At 53.3% G+C, this 19,489-nt stretch overlaps 1 protein-coding gene across 2 annotated transcripts in view; it reads right to left on the reverse strand.

The window, feature by feature from the left end:
- Positions 1-19,489, reverse strand: part of LOC144769658 (glucagon receptor-like) — a 641,797-nt gene that overhangs the window by 581,088 nt on the left and 41,220 nt on the right. The window lies entirely within an intron of this gene.

Here is a 19,489-nt window from a genome sequence, read left to right on the forward strand (position 1 = left end):
AAGACATAGAGCACGCTTTAAAAGAAAGAGGTACAAACTGACTTTAATGCAAACATAGCGGAGGTGCTGGCCGTTTTGAATATTCCACTGCCACCATTTCTTTTTCTATTAGACAATGCCAAGCGCGGACAATCGAGACGCGCGCACTTAGGATCCGGCCCCCCGGTCCCCGCCTCCGGCCTCTTGTGGTTGGGCGGCCGGGTAGTCCAATGGGCGGCCGGCCGCCTTTCACTTCCGGGTCACGGGGTGACGCACTTCCGGAGTGACGGGGGGGGGCGGAGACCTGTGGCCTATTTAGGGTCCAAGCCCCGGGGCCTTGGTCTCTGTCCCTGTTCCACTCCAGTCACCCGGACTCCACGTCGGCCCTGATGCTGGCTTCCCCCCTTCTTTGGAACCCCGACCTTCGAGAACTCCGAGGCGGGACGAGCGTGGCAGCTGCAAGAAGATGGGACCGGGTCGCCAGCAGGTGAGGTGGGGGGTGCGCTTCGGGGGGGCCTGTGGGCAGCCTAGGGGTGAAGGTTGTAATGTTAAGGGTTTGCCCTGCTTTGCGGGCCTCGAGCGGCCCGTAACTGGGGTGCGGCTGCCGGCGGGGCTCCTCGGGGCGTGCTGCTCACCTCCTCATCGAGGTGGTTCGGGGTGCAACTGGGGATGGGCACAGGGGGGGAGAGCAGTAACACAGGGCGTCCCCAATAGAGAATTGGGATCCATGGTTCTGGATTCGCAAATGGCGGCGGTACATTAGCCGCAGGTAAAGCAGCGCGCTTTTGTCAGGGCTTATCGGCAGCGTGTTGTGGTACCCCCTTAGTGGCGCAGCGCAGTGGGGGCGGCTCAGTGTAGGGGAGCCCAATATGAGGGATCGCATTGAGTGCTCTTGTGTATAATTTCACCGACATGCTGTTTAGATTGTTATCGGGTTGTGAGATGTTCCCAGCGACCATGCGTGTGTTTCTATGCAGTCGCGCCGAAGGGCGCAGGGGTCCCTTGATTGAGCCGTCCATCATAGTGGGTAAATGGCGGGAAAACGGTGCACACCGCGATTGGGTGTGCGGGACCAAACGGGCGTGGCTTCCATGCGAGCTCACATGCCTCTTGTGCGTATAATGGGTCAGAGAAAGATCAGAGCAGCTGATGAAGAGATGGAAGCTCCAGGTCACAGGAATAGCGCGGGGATTGCCCTCGTGAAAGTCAACGGTGCAAAAGCCTCTATACAGCATCACAGCTGATCTTCGCGCTTGGCGGAGTATCACGTTGTAATTCAACAATTGCTGTGTGTGCGTCCACCTAATGAATCAAAGACAGAAAGGTGTGGTCATTTGGTTGTGTTGAAATTAGGTGTTACCCTGCGGAAAGGTGCAATGATGCTAGAGACCTTGAGCGATATATCAGGTTAGATAGGAGAACAGACCAAAGCAAGGCGTCTACATCCGCAGCGCTTGGCGCTCCTCATTACATCCGCGCGATAACGTGGCAGCTATTGCAAACCAACGCTTTAACGGAATAATTTTGTTTAATGGATCGGATCAAATGATTCACTTGCGCGTGACCCCCCCTTTCCATGTGAACCTTTGGACGAAGTTTGTTTGCAAGCGTCATGTGTGTGTTTGAGTGCTTGTCCCCGCATGCCAGGTTTCGAACCTGTTCGGTATAGAGTTAAATCACCTGGACCTGCTGGTCCATCCAAAGTTCACGCTCCGTTCGGGGAATAGGATGTTGGGAGACAGTATTCCAGATGCCTCAGGCAGGGGGGAGTAGCGCGTCCGTTGTTCCCGGATACTGGTAGACGGCTTCGCGGTTATACTGTCATCCGACATAGAGAGCACCAACATATCTGCCACTGTTACACCAGGTAGCGCCTCGAAGCTTTCACTTCCAGCAGGAGTCTGGCATTGTTTGATTAAGATGACGGCGCCCCCACACCTTGTACGCAGTGGGCAGCACACCGGCACGCTTTTCACAAGTGTCTTTCTGGTCTTTTTGTAAGTGGTCCAATTGGGCGGCGGGAACTGTGATACTCATGTGGGTTCAGGGGTAGAATTCTCGCGGTACCTTGTCAAAATGCAGGTCAGTCACGCAATGTTAGAGAGCGGCACTTTTGGGCCTAGGGGTAAGACTGGGGCCAATTTCGGCAGGTAGTATATACCAGAGGGAACATGCGTACTTGCCAAACGCCACTCCTGTTGTGGTACTCTAATCTCACCGAGCACAGATTTAATCAAACATATACCCTCTTGTGGTGCAGACAGGATGATAGAGGCTACTTAGGGTCTTCCTGGTGAGTGCACACTGGTCTCACAGGAACTCATGAGGTTACATGGATTCTACACAGTCATTGCTAAAAAGCATTAAGCCGTCCTACAGTACTCTCCCATCGTTGCCTTAGAGCCTCACAGTGTGGGTTAGTGCATACATCCTCTTGGTTAACATCGGAACCTTACAGGCTAGGGCCTGGCACTCTGGTCTCATGTCGAAGGCAGGGAGGTAGAATATGCACCCCTTTATGGTACAATCAGAGGAATAGATTCCTCAAAGATCTCTTCCAGCCTGGCAGACGGGCGTTCTCAGGCCCGGGGTGATACTGGCCATACTACTACAAGTCTATTCGACCTATCCTCTTTGCACTTTAGCGACTGTTATGGCAATTTTACCTTTGTACGGTACACAATGTCCATCAATAATATAAACCAATATTTTCACTACAGTTGAACAAAACGCATTCATAACATAATTTTCAGTCATGATTCATTTAATGTCCAGATATTCCCATATTCGAACGGAGCAAACAACATTACCTTTGATGTATTCTACTGGTTTGAACCTTGCCCTATGCATGTCGGGGTAATCTGGGTACCGACTATATAGGCTCACGCTGTCCTGAGCCACACATGGTGGTGTTTTACATGTCTCTTCTACAGACGGAATGGAAGGTTTGCACAGCTTATAATATCACCGCAGCTATTGGACACTGGTCTCATGAGCCCAAGGGGATACGCATCCCTCAGTGATGCCAGTCAGTTTAATCCATATTGAGATTACACTCTCGTCAAACGCAAAGGCATAAGTTATTACATGGCTCTTCTAGCGAGGCAGTGCGAACTTTACAGAAACACCCACCTCACCCCAGGCATTGTACAAAGGCCTCACGTGCCCATGGGGGTGTTTGTACATGTCCTCGTACAGTTCAATCAAAAGACCTGATCTCTCTCTCCTCTCAAGTGCTGGGTGATGTTTATTTATAAGTCCTTCTACAGACATAATAGAACGTTTACATGACTGTTGGCAAATTTTAAGTAGTCTTTTATCACACTGTCCTCACAAGCACGGGGTAGTGTGTTATAACACACCTCTTCTGTAGATACAATGAAATGGTTCGGGGCTTCTAGCACCACCCCAACCATTGTACATTGGCATCACTGAGCTGGCGGTGATGCTTTTGGTTGTCCTTTTTTAAAGCCTAAATCAGAAGGTGATAGGCCATCCACAAGCGCACCATCCTCATAAGCAGTGTGAGGTATTATTACTTACCCCTTCTGCGGATACAATGTTTACAAGCAGCCGACATCATTTCATCCTCGACTGTGATATTAAAATGAAGGCAGGGCGGGAAACTCCCAGACAGGGAGAGCGCTTGGTCTGCATGTCATGTACAATGAATACTTTGGGCACTCACTCAGCCAATACTTCATATTCAGCCTGGGTGGCTGTTAAATGATGCGTGCAATGTGGACATGTCGACGCCTAATTTTCCATTTCTCTCCTATGCATTAGGTTGCCCTACCGAGAGGGTAGGGGTACGGGGGGCACTCGCCAGTTGGCAGGCGAGCAATAAAATGTCAGACATGATACAACGCGGGGCGAAGGGCTCCGGATCATGGCCATGAGCCTGGAATGTCTTGGGGAGACGGCTCAAGAAGGGATGGGGCCGGGTTGTGCTCAGCCAAGGGCCGCTCGCGTCACGTTCTGTACCGAAGGATTGCGGGTGAGGTGAGGTATCGCAAGGAATGGCCCGGGTTGTGCCCAGCGAAGGGCCGCTCGTGTCTCATTCTACACAAAACTTTCCGGTGAGGTAATTTATTGCAGGGATGGAATCCGGTGATCAGGCACTGGTACGGATGCTTGGCCTAAAGGGTTGGGTTCTTTCATCCAGATGGGGGATGAGACGGTAAGCTCTCTACTGTGAATATGGCCCCGGCTGGGGAGGCTAGGGCTACTAGTTGCGAGCCTCCTGGGTTCCGGGGCAGCCTGGTGGTCTGAGGGCGGGCCCCTGGGGGAAGGCGGACAAGGATCAGACGTTTGGGGCCCAATCCTCATAGGCACAGGGTGGTGGCACCTTGCGCAGATGCTCAGCAGGGAAGATGCGAGCTAGAAGGCACTTCGTGCGGGAAGAGTAGAATCTGGCTGAGGAAGATAGTGGACGTCTAGGATAAAAAGTTTATTGAGAATTGGCAAGGTGGTGCGCAGTGGAGGGCCACTGGCTTTATTGCCATGACCAGATGATCTCAGGGTATCACCACGGTGGTGTACAGCTATCTGACTTGGGCGCAGATAATTTTATCACGGAACTTTGGTCTGTTAGTCTGAGCGCAGGTGGGGAGGGTGGCAGACCTGAGGGCCTTGGCCACCCTTGTGGCGGTAAAGGGACCTGCGATCAGTAACAGTGACTAACACAATGGACGGGAGTCCGCCTTGCGTACTCCATTGGCCAGCACCGAGGGGGGATATGGTAAGCTCTCCGCTGGGAGGAAGTTACCACCGGCTGGGGAGGCTAGGGCGACAGATCTCGAGCCTCCTGGGTCCCAGGGCAGCCTGGTGGTCGAGGGGTGGGCCCTGGTAATGGCGGACAAGGATCAGAGGTTGGGGCCCACCACTCTAAGGGGCAGGTGCGCGGCACCTGGCGTAGGATACCCAGTTGCGAGATGCGAACCAGATGGGGCTCCTCCCTTGGTGCCGGAGGACATGAGAAGAACCATCATCAAGTCGATATTAAAAGTGGGATTTTGAAATATCAGTTATGCATGTAAATTGCTTGTCATGTTTATGCATTGTTTGTGAATAAACATGGCCGTTCTTTATCCCACGTAAATCTCATGGTGATTTCATTGTGGGTTTGCATGCTAATGTCAGATAAGGGGAGGTGGGGACAATACTGGGGGGTCCGGGTCCTATGCCAAGCGCGGACAATCGAGACGCGCGCACTTAGGATCCGGCCCCCCGGTCCCCGCCTCCGGCCTCTTGTGGTTGGGCGGCCGGGTAGTCCAATGGGCGGCCGGCCGCCTTTCACTTCCGGGTCACGGGGTGACGCACTTCCGGAGTGACGGGGGGGGGCGGAGACCTGTGGCCTATTTAGGGTCCAAGCCCCGGGGCCTTGGTCTCTGTCCCTGTTCCACTCCAGTCACCCGGACTCCACGTCGGCCCTGATGCTGGCTTCCCCCCTTCTTTGGAACCCCGACCTTCGAGAACTCCCACCCACCCGTCCCTGAGATTAGTGGTTAGGGGAGCATGTTGCGGTAAAGGGACCTGCGATCAGTAACAGTGACTAACACAATGGACGGGAGTCCGCCTTGCGTACTCCATTGGCCAGCACCGAGGGGGGATATGGTAAGCTCTCCGCTGGGAGGAAGTTACCACCGGCTGGGGAGGCTAGGGCGACAGATCTCGAGCCTCCTGGGTCCCAGGGCAGCCTGGTGGTCGAGGGGTGGGCCCTGGTAATGGCGGACAAGGATCAGAGGTTGGGGCCCACCACTCTAAGGGGCAGGTGCGCGGCACCTGGCGTAGGATACCCAGTTGCGAGATGCGAACCAGATGGGGCTCCTCCCTTGGTGCCGGAGGACATGAGAAGAACCATCATCAAGTCGATATTAAAAGTGGGATTTTGAAATATCAGTTATGCATGTAAATTGCTTGTCATGTTTATGCATTGTTTGTGAATAAACATGGCCGTTCTTTATCCCACGTAAATCTCATGGTGATTTCATTGTGGGTTTGCATGCTAATGTCAGATAAGGGGAGGTGGGGACAATACTGGGGGGTCCGGGTCCTATGAAGGGGGACAGCACCCGGGAGCACAGACAGCCACACAGACGGAGGCCCATCCCTACGAAGGCGGGAGCAGCCTCTCTCTTGTGTGGCGCCGCACAATGGCGCGTGCACCCACGGGCCTACACAGTGCTAAATGAAATGACAAAATATTTTGCGCCGCTTTGTGCCCCACGAGCACCCACGCAGCATGTCAGTAAATTAACCCCATAGTCTCTCTCACTCACACGTGACACATACCTACCGTGTGTGGCTGCAAACAGTGACAGACAACACTTAATCAGGGCGTGTGGGACCCACAAACGGAAACACAAAGGCACACACTCACCCAGGACGCACGCGTACGGTGTGTGCCTCACAGGGGTTACGTGTTCAGATTAAGAGAGGCACATACACAGCACAGGCACAGCCTCGCAGCAGGCAGGTGTCAAGGGAGGCGCATACACAAGCACAGCCTCGCAGCAGGCAGGTGTCAAGGGAGGCACATACACAGGCACAGCCTCGCAGCAGGCAGGTGTTAACAGAGGCGCATACACAGGCACAGCCTCGCAGCAGGCAGGTGTTAACAGAGGCGCATACACAGGCACAGCCTCGCAGCAGGCAGGTGTCAAGGGAGGCGCATACACAAGCACAGCCTCGCAGCAGGCAGGTGTTAACAGAGGCGCATACACAGGCACAGCCTCGCAGCAGGCAGGTGTCAAGGGAGGCGCATACACAGGCACAGCCTCGCAGCAGGCAGGTGTCAAGAGAAGCGCATACACAGGCACAGCCTCGCAGCAGGCAGGTGTTAACAGAGGTGCATACACAGGCACAGCCTCGCAGCAGGCAGGTGTCAAGGGAGGCGCATACACAGGCACTGCCTCACAGCAGGCAGGTGTCAAGGGAGGCACATACACAGGCACAGCCTCGCAGCAGGCAGGTGTGAAGGGTGGCAAGTACATAAGCACCGGCTCGCAGCAGGCAGGTGTCAAGGGAGGCGCATACAAAGGCACAGCCTCACAGCAGGCAGGTGTCAAGGGAGGCGCAGACACAAGCACAGGCTCGCAGCAGGCAGGTGTCAAGGGAGGCGCATACACAGGCACAGCCTCGCAGCAGGCAGGTGTCAAGAGAAGCGCATACACAGGCACTGCTTCACAGCAGGCAGGTGTCAAGGGAGGCGCATACACAGGTACAACCTCGCAGCAGGCAGGTGTCAAGAGAAGCGCATACACAGGCACTGCCTCACAGCTGGCAGGTGTCAAGGGAGGCACATACACAGGCAGAGCCTCGCAGCAGGCCGGTGTGAAGGGTGGCAAGTACACAAGCACCGGCTCGCAGCAGGCAGGTGTCAAGGGAGGCGCATACAAAGGCACAGCCTCACAGCAGGCAGGTGTCAAGGGAGGCGCAGACACAAGCACAGGCTCGCAGCAGGCAGGTGTCAAGGGAGGCGCATACACAGGCACAGCCTCGCAGCAGGCAGGTGGTGTCAAGAGAAGCGCATACACAGGCACTGCCTCACAGCAGGCAGGTGTGAAGGGTGGCAAGTACACAAGCACCGGCTCGCAGCAGGCAGGTGTCAAGGGAGGCGCATACACAGGCACAGCCTCACAACAGGCAGGTGTTAACAGAGGCTCAGACACAAGCACAGGCTCACAGCAGGCAGGTGTCAAGGGAGGCACATACACAGGCACAGCCTCGCAGCAGGCAGGTGTGAAGGGTGGCAAGTACACAAGCACCGGCTCGCAGCAGGCAGGTGTCAAGGGAGGCGCATACACAGGCACAGCCTCACAACAGGCAGGTGTTAACAGAGGCTCAGACACAAGCACAGGCTCACAGCAGGCAGGTGTCAAGGGAGGCACATACACAGGCACAGCCTCGCAGCAGGCAGGTGTGAAGGGTGGCAAGTACACAAGCACCGGCTCGCAGCAGGCAGGTGTCAAGGGAGGCGCATACACAGGCACTACATCACAGCAGGCAGGTGTTACGTTTGGCATCTACACGAGCTCAGGCAACCCATGAGTGTTCGTGCGCGCTGCACACCACACAGACCTCAAACGTGCTTTAACATCCTAACAGGTCCCTGGGTACCGCTCCTCGCACTGATGCTGCCTGCCTCTCTCAGACATTCCTGAACAGCAGCGAATAAACGCCCCACTAACTAGCCCCACAGACGACGGGACAGGAAGCGGGGCCCTGCCGTGGTCACACACGGAGAATGAGGCAGCTCAAGCAAGGCCTCTGACAGGCCCGGCCTCTGCTAATGAAGGGGCCTCATGACCGAATGTGCAGACAATGGCCCGGAACACAATCAGATCCCAAATAATAGGCAGAGCTCGGCTGCAGACACCACAGCCCATCGGAGGGAGACCGGCAGGGGGGTGGGGGGTGGGACAGCATCCCGGGGCTCGGAGAGGGTTCACAGAGGGCGAGGCTGGGCTGTAAAGCAAGGGCAGGATATCTGGGGTCTATGTCCCAGCCCTAGATTATCATAGGATCCCGGGGCCACAACAGTCTTGGAGGGATCACAGAAAGGTCCTGGACATGGGGTCCTGGAGAGTAATCCGAGTGGCTCAGGAAAGGACCCCAGGGGTTTACATTACAATCCAGTGGCCCCTTAACAACTGCAAATAGAGCATACTTCACTTCCGCCATCCCTCTGAAAATGACTACATTATTTCATAAAGTTACACATTTTTACCAAACTTTACTGCAGCGTTTACTCCTTAACCTTCACATATAAAACAGTGCGCAGTCGCTGAAAAATAATTAAATCAACTTAAAATGTTGACCTGAAGAAGACCTTTGCAGACGGCAAGAGCCCATCACCATATAAAATGTATATAGTCCCTCCTTGTTAGATCATCAAAATTAAAATCTCAGAGAACATGGGAAGCATAGAAGGCCTTGTACATCTCAATACGAAATAATACACATGACTGAATCTAGCAAATCCACGACTGGCATTTTCAAAACCAGCGTAACAGAGGATCCTATAAAACAAATTCTAATCTGACTTATATTATACTGAGTTACCAGCACCATCAGTAGCATTACCTTCTCATCTATGTTTGTTAGCCGTGGGTAGTAGTACACTTATCTCTCAAACATTGGATCCGAGATGTTCTCACGCAGCGTTCTGCTAGCGGAAGCGGAGTTAAGGGGTCCTGCTCGCTTGCTCCTGGGAAGTCTGGGCCAGGCAGCACACCCTGTCCATCACTCCATCCACGCCTGCTCTCAGTCATGGGTAGCAGTTGTAGGTATGAGCAGTGCTTTAAATTGGAAAAAATAAGTGCAGGTACTCATTAAAATGAGTTAGAGGTGTGGCAAAGGGGCGGGGCTAGGGGCGGGGCTAAGGGCAAGATATGATGATACATAATGACCTCTATAGCAGTTACAGCACATATCAAAACGCATATGGAATGCGATTATGTTAAAAAAACATATCTTTTATTCATTGGTAGACTAGTGTTGATTATGTCATCTGTTGGGAGGTTCATTTATCTTATATAAATAACCTTATACAATGTTCTGCTGATTTGATCGTTTGAGAGCTGTTCTTCACACATTACTATTTCCACCTGCGTTTGGGCCCTTATGATGTTACTACTTGAATAAACATAATTTATCCACTTTACATCTTCGTTTCCTGCTTCAACAGAGGGGCACACAAAGGAAAGCAGCCTTTGTGCTGAACAAAAAGATGAAAAAACATCTTTGGGAAAATAGAGGACTGTGTGGCGCTGCTGCTCACCTTAGTATGGCCAGTGCACTTCCCTAAATGGGACAGGATTAATGACTGGCAGCCCCAGCCTATTTCACATGCCTGATGGAGGAAGGGGGTGGGGGGCCTTCAGGGGTGTAACACAGGCCCACGCAGCCCCCGCGGTGCGGGGGGCCTCTAGCTCCAAGGGGCCCCCTCGGCACTGCACTGAGAGCTCCTGATTGAGCCCAGAGGGGGCCCCTCTAATTACCGTTCACTGAGGTTACGCCAGTGGGGGCCTTAACACTTTAAGGCTAATAGCCATTGCGCACCTGATCGACAGTGCAGGGTCTGTCTAGACCCTGTCCTGTTGATCACAGCATGACGCAGGGCAAGCCCTCTCAGACCCCTGCGGTCTGGGGCCATTCAAGTGAGCACTGCTGAATTCTCCAGCAGCGACTCTGCAAAAGGCCTTTGATGCACTCTGTGACTTGCAAGCTCCTGGTAAGCAGAGCGGCGTCTGCCCTGAGCTGGAGGAGTCACCGAGCCTGAGCCTGCTGTGCTCTCAATGAGGGTACCGGTACTCTCCCTCAACTAAGAAAAGTGCCGGTACTGACGGCTAGAAAATTCGGAAGTGCCAGTACTCAGTACCGGTGAGTACCGACCCATTTAAAGCACTGGGTATGAGTCTTTGTTGATGATGGTGGTGTGTGCTTGATCTCAGCATGCCCTTTCCTGTACATACTACGCAGGCTGTTCATTGCTTGCATCCAGCGCTGCAGTTTCATTGATCCTGCACACCTTCTTGGCCTCTCGATTGTGAGGTCTTTGTCTATGAAACATAATGTCACCATTGACACTTTAATATGCAACTCGTGTGTATTGTGGAAACCAGGCTCTCTCCATTTGACACAACTGTATCTGATGCCCTAAACACTTCAGCCTCTGTCTTCGCTCACCTCGTTTCACCATTCATGGGCGTTGTGCTAACCTTGATCACTGCCCGATCTGGATTCTCCTTCCTTCTGCTGTTACCTCCTTGAATTTGATTTGATTTTTCCCAAACTACTCCTCCTCCTCTTGCACCGCTGAGTATTTATCCCCAAAAAATCAACTTTTATCGTTTTGAGAAGACCTTGAAATTATTCTTTCTTGCATTACCATTACCACTTCTTTCTTTTATTGGCAGGCAGCTTTAATCACACTTTGTCTATAAATTGAAGTCTGATCCTTTAGACCTGTCTCTTTTGTTTTTTCACCTAAACACTCTCGATCTTCACCACTCAACTCATTTCCTCTGTTTCTTCTCCCCAACTACTTTATCTACATCATCCTGATTACTCTGTCCTCTCTTCAACATCCACTATTCCAGCTTCTCCACCTGGCCTGGTCTCCTCTAAGCCTACTTTATTCCATTGTGAATTACTTTATCTTTCTTCTCTTGACCTGGCTGTGCATGCTATTAAAACATTCTTGTCTTCTTCACCTTCCTGCTTAAAGATGATTCTACCCTTTTATCTGCTACTCTCTCTAAATTGATTCATTTCTTTCAAACCTACATTTACACTTCCCAACCTTGGCTTACTCGTGATCTACCCTGACATTGATCGTCACAGCGACATTTCAAACACCTATCCAGCAAGCACTGCATGCTTACTTATCTTTGACACTTCTTAACTACACATGGCTGCTGTGCTCAAACTGAAAATTGATAAAGACACTTTCTTTCAACTGTTTCTTTCTAACCAAGCCAGCAATCTTCAGCACCTATTTTCTTCATTCGATACTCTCGCCTAACCACATGATTCTTCACCCTGTTAATTCCTCATGTAGTGCTGATGACTTTGCTCTCCACCTCAATTCCAAAATCAGTTATCTTTGTGCTTCTTTTCCTCCATCTGCTGAGGCCTCTCTATTTGTTTCTCCAAACTCTACACCCCATCCACTTACCATTGTTACTCCCCATAGCTTCTCACATCTTCATCCTGATTTACACTTTAGGGATCAGCTACAGACAGATTTAGCGGTCTGGTGGCCAAACGTATTGTTTCCAATATACATAGAGTTGGCTTTGTGTCAGCTCCTTGCTCATGATTGGATGGCTTTGTCTTCTTTCTCACCTGTCGCCTCTTGATTCAATGGATGTATGCGCTATTCAAGTGTTTGTCCTGCCCAGGAGCATTTTGGTCTCACGATGTTCTGATTGCATGAGTTGTGTCCTTCCACTGCATACTTGAGGGAACTCTTTCTTTACTTTTACTGCAAGCACATCATGGGTGTGCATGTTTCCTGGGTCTTTTTCTTTTTACTTTCCCTTTTCTCTTTGGCCTCTTCACCTGTTTTGACACACCCATCCCCACTCCACACACCACTCTCCTTAAAAGGAATCCCATTCCAAAATTACAGGCAATACATGTACACTCACGTAGATGTGGAAACAAGCATTCGCAAAGCCAATTTCATTACCCAATTTAAAGCCAGTGTTTGTTTTCATTATGTTTCTGAGACTTGAGTCTTAATGGTTTTGACAAGAGTCAAACCCACAGCTTCTCCTAGGGCCTCTATGACGTCTGCTCTGGTAAATGTTGTCTTTCCTCATTTTCACTCTTACCTACTTTCTTATTCAACTGCTAATCCTCTCACAGAAGTTTTCCTGCTGCTTTAGCTATTGCTCTTCACCTGATTAAAAACAACTCTCATTGGACTCCTTTGATCTTTCATTTCTCTTCTTTACCGTTTATCCAAGATTGTTAAACAGAGTTGCTTATTTAAATTGGCCTCTTTCCCCCACACATACCACACTTTTTTCACTAAACAATCAGATTTTCGCTTAGTTTACTATAAGGAAACTGCTCCATTTTTCTTTTGCACGCTCAGCACTACAAATGTTCCTCTAGTCTTATCCACTTTGCTCTTTCTGCAGCTTTTGATATGTTACATTACCATGTTTTTCTGACCTACATTTTTTTATTTTGCATTTCTTGGTCTGTTCATGGCAGTTTTTATTCTTATTTATCTAACCACAACTTTTCAGTTTCCTGGAAAAGACCTAAGCATTCTGTCGTGTTCACTTTGCTGTCTTTCAAGCATCTCTTCTGGGTCCTTTTCTTTCCTCAATTTATAGTATGCATCCTTGTACGTTTTTATCTAGTTTTGGGTTTGAGTCCAACTGCTATGTGGATAGTTCGTCTAGGCCCAACTTTTATTTGGCTGATACCCCTTCTCCTTTTCTTCTTTTACCATTTCTCTTAGGCCTGAATCTCTGCCTGCCTCTATGCCACTGAGGCAAAGATATCTTCTCTCTTTCCAAAATTTAAACCGCTAAAAAATGAAATACTTATCTTTCTTACTAAATCATTGACCCCTACCCCATCCTGTATTCATTTTCTCCCATCCCTGTCATCGCCCCTTCTTCTGCTACCAATCTGTATTTCGAGTTTGATCTTCTGCTGAATTTGTCAAAACAAATTTCCTCCATTTCAAAACACGTGTCTATCTCTTGTACAAGATATGAAGAATAAGATCTCTTATTCGTTTTTTTCCTCTCTTACATTTCTCATCCAAACTCTAATTTGCTCCTGTTTATCTTTCTAAACAAACTTCTCCCTTCCTTATCATGCACAAGGAGGCCCTTCTCGAACCCAGATTCGTTGGCTCCCTGTGAACCTCCAGTAAAGTTTCACTTTCTTTGGTTGATCCTTAGAGCTGCTCACTCTTTGAGTCTTGTTTATTTATTGTCTCCGAATTATTTATACTCTTACTCATTCTCTCCACTCGGCACCTTTGTTTTTGTGACCTGTTCCGAGTCCTCCCGAATCCTGTCTCCCTTGTTCCTCATCTCTCTTCCATTCCTTTGCCTTACTTGCTCCTAAATTACAAAATGAACACCATTCAATGTTCTTACTCACAGTTCTTCATCCCACCCTACATTTAACAAAATGCAGCAAGATCATCTTTCAGTATCTTTAAACCATCTTTGATACCACGAGTGTAGCTCTTTTGTGTTGGTTTTGAATTTATATTTGGACAGTTGTCTTAGTCCTCACTCAGGTTCAAAGTACAAAACTGCACAAAAAGGCTACTTCACATCAACAGCATAGAAATTCCCCTTGAAAACTCAACTTAAATAAAGATTGAAATGGTTGGTCATGTCAGAAGTAATAATCTTCCTTAGTAACATGGTGAATGCCTTTGGAATAATGACTGTCACTTGCGTTCGGGCCTATGATTGGCTGATAGCAACAATGGACCACAATACTGTACAACTATTCCCTTTTGAACTTCTAACCCTATTCTGTTGCGCCAGCAACACTGGTGAAGCTGACTTGAAAGGATTCACATATTTCACTATGATATATATCTGCCAAGGTTTGAAACACGTGGAATTCCAGAAAGCAGATGGCGTTGCTGGTTCCCTAGCACAATGTTTGTGCCAAAACCTTTCCACAAAAAATAAATATTCCTTTTATTAAGCGCACATTCACCAACATAGGCATCTCGGTGCTAAGTTTAGAAACAACATCAAATGAACAGAAGATGTAGGTTTTCAAAGCCCGTCTGAAGGACAGGGATGATGAAATGATTTCATGTACTTGGAAAGTCTGTTTCAGATTTGGGGGCCGAGTAAGGTCCATATATGGCTCCCAGATCTGGGGCAGTTGAGGTGCTCTAAACTGAACAGCATTTCAGAGTCAGAACAAAGGTTTCTTGTGAAGTTGTAGTGAGTAAAGCATGGCTGTAGGTGCTTTTTCGGTCCCATAGAAAACTCTGGGCATAAGACAAAGCATTGTGGAGACAAAAACTCGTTGTTTCCTCATAATCATAAGCCAGTGTATCTGTGCTCCTGCTTGGGTAACAGAGTCACATCTTCTTACATTACAAACCATGTACTGTTCCTCCTCTGGTGCGGGGCAGCTCTCTCCCAGATCATGCACTGCATTCCTTCAAAAACCTGCAATGCTGCAACCCCCTCGGACCCTGCGCTGCTCCTCCATTGGGTGAACAGCAAAACACACAAGATGATGGACGGAATGTTGCACAATGGCAAAACATTCATCCCATTTAATCCATCGTTATTTTGCTCACCAAGCCACCCCAGTTCAGACATGGCCATACGCAAATCAGTCTTGACCCTGTGCCTCATGGGAACAGTCCAGCCCGAACTGCCAAGCCATGTCTTGCCTGGACCGGAATCAAGCATCCTAGGACCGGTTTCTGGCTATCAGCCGTCTTCAGCCAGGATAGCTTGACTCCAGTGGCTTAGTGAGCAAGGAACCCACGTCTGGGCATACCCTTCCCACATAGGGTAAACAGCAAAACACACAAGATGATAGACGGAATGTTGCACAATGGCAAAACATTCACCCCAGTGAATGGCCATATGCAAATCAGTCTTGACCCTGTGCCTCATGGGAACAGTCCAGCCGATGTCTAAACTAAGGTGGCTTGGTGAACAAAATAACGATGGATTAAACCCAGATTTGTGACTGGGGGTGAATGTTTTGCTATTGTGCAACATGTTGTCCATCATATTGTGTGTTTTGCTGTTCACCCTATGTAGGAAGGGTATGCCAGACGTGGGTCCCGTGCTCACTAAGCCACTGGAGTCAAGCTATCCTGGCTGAAGACTGCTGATAGCCAGAAACCGGTCCTAGGATGCTTGATTCCGGTCCAGGGAAGACATGGCTTGGCAGTTCGGTCTGGACTGTTCCCATGAGGCACAGGGTCAAGACTGATTTGCATACGGCCATGTCTGAACTGGGGTGGCTTGGTGAGCAAAATAACCATGGAATAAACCCAGATCTGTGACTGGGGGTGAACATTTTGCCATTGTGCAACATTCCGTCCATCATATTGTGTGTTTTGCTCCTCCATTGGGGCCTGGGCAGTCTTTTCCAAGACTGCCCCCACTACCCCACCAGATCCTGCACTGCTCCTCCACTGGGGCCCGTGCAGCTCTCCAATAGATCCTGCGCTGCTCCTCCTCTGGGGCCCGTGCAGATCTCCGATAGATCCTGTGCTGCTCCTCCTCTGAGGCCCAGGCAGCTCTCCTTCCGATCCTGCGCTGCTCCTCCTCTGGGGCCCGTGCAGATCTCCGATAGATCCTGTGCTGCTCCTCCTCTGAGGCCCAGGCAGCTCTCTTTCCGATCCTGCGCTGCTCCTCCTCTGGGGCCCGTGCAGCTCTCCTCCACATCTAGCGCTGCTCCTCCTCTGGGGCCCGTGCAGCTCTCCTCCACATCTAGCGCTGCTCCTCCTCTGGGGCCCCTGGCAGATCTCCTCCAGATCCTGCGCTGCTCCTCCTCAGGGGCCCGTGCAGCTCTCTGATAGATCTTGCACTGCTCCTCCTCTGGGGCCCAGGCAGCTCTCCTTCCGATCCTGCGCTGCTCCTCCTCTGGGGCCCGTGCAGCTCTCCTCCAGATCCTGCGCTGCTCCTCCTCTGGGGCCCGTGCACTTCTCCTCCAGATCCCACGCTGTTCCTCCTCTAGGGCTCCTGCAGCTCTCCTCCAGATCCTGCGCTGCTCCTCCTTTGGAGCCCCCGGCAGCTCTCCTCCAGATCCTGTGCTTCTCCTCCTCTGGGGCTCGTGCAGCTCTCCGATAGATCCCACGCTGCTCCTCCTCTAGGGCTCCTGCAGCTCTCCTCCAGATCCTATGATGCTTCTCCTCTGGGGCCCGGGCAGCTCTCCTTCCGATCCTGCGCTGCTCCTCCTCTGGGGCCCGGGCTGCTCTCCTTCCGATCCTGCGCTGCGCCTCCTATGGAACCCGGGAAGCTCTCTTTCCAATAATGCGCTGCGCCTCCTCTGGGGCCCGTGCAGCTCTCCCGCAGGTCCTGCGCTGTGCCTCCTCTAGGGCCCGTGCAGCTCTCCAATAGATCTTGCTCTCCTCCTCCTCTGGGGCCCGTGCAGCTCTCTAGAAGATCCTGTGCTGCTCCTCCTCTAGGGCCCAGGCAGCTCTCCTCCAGATCCTGCGCTGCTCCTCCTCTGGGGCCCGGCCAGCACTCCTCCAGATCCTACGCTGCACCTCCTCTGGGGCCCCTGCAGCTCTCTCCTAGATCCTACGGTGCTCCTCCTCTGGGCCCGTGCAGCTCTCCCGCAGATCCTGCGCTGCACCTCCTCTTGGGCCCGTGCAGCTCTCCCACAGATCCTAGAGTGCTCCTCCTCTGGGCCCATGCAGCTCTCCCGCAGATCCTGCACTGCCCCTCCTCTGGGGTCCGTGTAGCTCTCCCGCCGGTCCTGCGGTGCGCCTCCTCTGGGGACCGTGCAGCTCTCCCGCAGAGCCTGCGCTGCGCCTCCTCTGGGGCCCGTGCAGCTCTCCAGCAGATCCTCCACTGCTCCACCTCTGGGCCCGTGCAGCTCTCCCGCAGATCCTACGCTGCACCTCCTCTGGGGCCCGTGCAGCTCTCCCTCAGATCCTACGGTGCTCCTCCTCTGGGCCCGTGCAGCTCTCCCGCAGATCCTGCACTGCTCCTCCTCTGGGGTCCGTACAGCTCTCCCGCAGGTCCTGCGCCGCGCCGCCTCTGGGGACTGTGCAGCTCTCCCGCAGAGCCTGCGCTGCTCCTCCTATTGGGCCCCTACAGCTCTCCCGCAGATCCTCTACTGCTCCTCCTCTGGGCCCGTGCGGCTCTCCCGCAGATCCTGCGCTGCACCTCCTCTGGGGCCTGTGCAGCTCTCCCACAGATCCTACGGTGCTCCTCCTCTGGGCCCGTGCAGCTCTCCCGCAGATCCTGCCCTGCTCCTCCTCTGGGGTCCGTGCAGCTCTCCCGTAGGTCCTGCGCTGCGCCGTCTCTGGGGCCTGTGCAGCTCTCCCGCAGGTCCTGCGCTGCTCCTCCAATGGTGCCCCTGCAGTTCTCTCCCAGATCCAGCACTGCTCCTCCTTTGGGGCCCGAGCAGCTCTCCCGCAGATCCTGCGCTGCGCCTCCTCTGGAGCCCGTGCAGCTCTCCCGCAGATCCTGCGCTGCGCCTCCTCTGGTGCCCGTGCAGCTCTCCCGCAGATCCTATGGTGCTCCTCCTCTGAGCCCGTGCAGCTCTCTGATAGATCCTGCACTGCACCTCCTCTGAGGCCTCTGCAGCTCTCCCGCAAGTACTGCGCTGCGCCTCCTCTGGGGCCCGTGCAGCTCTCCTGCAGATCCTACGCTGCACCTCCTCTGGGGCCCCTGCAGCTCTCTCCTAGATCCTACGGTGCTCCTCCTCTGGGCCCGTGCAGCTCTCCCGCAGATCCTGCGCTGCACCTCCTCTTGGGCCCGTGCAGCTCTCCCGCAGATCCTAGAGTGCTCCTCCTCTGGGCCCATGCAGCTCTCCCGCAGATCCTGCACTGCCCCTCCTCTGGGGTCCGTGTAGCTCTCCCGCCGGTCCTGCGGTGCGCCTCCTCTGGGGACCGTGCAGCTCTCCCGCAGAGCCTGCGCTGCGCCTCCTCTGGGGCCCGTGCAGCTCTCCAGCAGATCCTCCACTGCTCCACCTCTGGGCCCGTGCAGCTCTCCCGCAGATCCTACGCTGCACCTCCTCTGGGGCCCGTGCAGCTCTCCCTCAGATCCTACGGTGCTCCTCCTCTGGGCCCGTGCAGCTCTCCCGCAGATCCTGCACTGCTCCTCCTCTGGGGTCCGTACAGCTCTCCCGCAGGTCCTGCGCCGCGCCGCCTCTGGGGACTGTGCAGCTCTCCCGCAGAGCCTGCGCTGCTCCTCCTATTGGGCCCCTACAGCTCTCCCGCAGATCCTCTACTGCTCCTCCTCTGGGCCCGTGCGGCTCTCCCGCAGATCCTGCGCTGCACCTCCTCTGGGGCCTGTGCAGCTCTCCCACAGATCCTACGGTGCTCCTCCTCTGGGCCCGTGCAGCTCTCCCGCAGATCCTGCCCTGCTCCTCCTCTGGGGTCCGTGCAGCTCTCCCGTAGGTCCTGCGCTGCGCCGTCTCTGGGGCCTGTGCAGCTCTCCCGCAGGTCCTGCGCTGCTCCTCCAATGGTGCCCCTGCAGTTCTCTCCCAGATCCAGCACTGCTCCTCCTTTGGGGCCCGAGCAGCTCTCCCGCAGATCCTGCGCTGCGCCTCCTCTGGAGCCCGTGCAGCTCTCCCGCAGATCCTGCGCTGCGCCTCCTCTGGTGCCCGTGCAGCTCTCCCGCAGATCCTATGGTGCTCCTCCTCTGAGCCCGTGCAGCTCTCTGATAGATCCTGCACTGCACCTCCTCTGAGGCCTCTGCAGCTCTCCCGCAAGTACTGCGCTGCGCCTCCTCTGGGGCCCGTGCAGCTCTCCTGCAGATCCTATGGTGCTCCTCCTCTGGGCCCGTGCAGCTCTCCGATAGATCCGTCACTGATCCCCCTCTGGGCCCATGCAGCTCTGCCGCAGGTCCTGCTCTGCGCCTCCTCTGGGCCCGTGCAGCTCTCCTGCAGATCCTACGGTGCTCCTCCTCTGGGCCCGTGCAGCTCTCCGATAGATCCTGCACTACACCTCCTCTGGGGCCCGTGCAACTCTCCCGCAGGACCTGCGCTGCGCCTCCTCTGGGGCCCGTGCAGCTCTCCCGCAGATCCTGCGCTGCACCTCCTCTGGGCCCATGCAGCTCTCCCGCAGATCCTGCACTGCTCCCCCTCTGGGGCCCGTGCTACTCTCCCGCAGATCCTACGGTGCTCCTCCTCTGGGCCCGTGCAGCTCTCCGATAGATCCTGCACTGGTCCCCCTCTGGGCCCATGCAGCTCTCCCGCAGGTCCTGGGCTGCGCCTCCTCTGGGCCCGTGCACTCTTCTCCAGATCCTATGATGCTTCTCCTCTGGGGCCCGGGCAGCTCTCCTTCCGATCCTGC

Source organism: Lissotriton helveticus, chromosome 7, assembly GCF_964261635.1.
Source record: "Lissotriton helveticus chromosome 7, aLisHel1.1, whole genome shotgun sequence".
Taxonomy (NCBI): domain Eukaryota; kingdom Metazoa; phylum Chordata; class Amphibia; order Caudata; family Salamandridae; genus Lissotriton; species Lissotriton helveticus.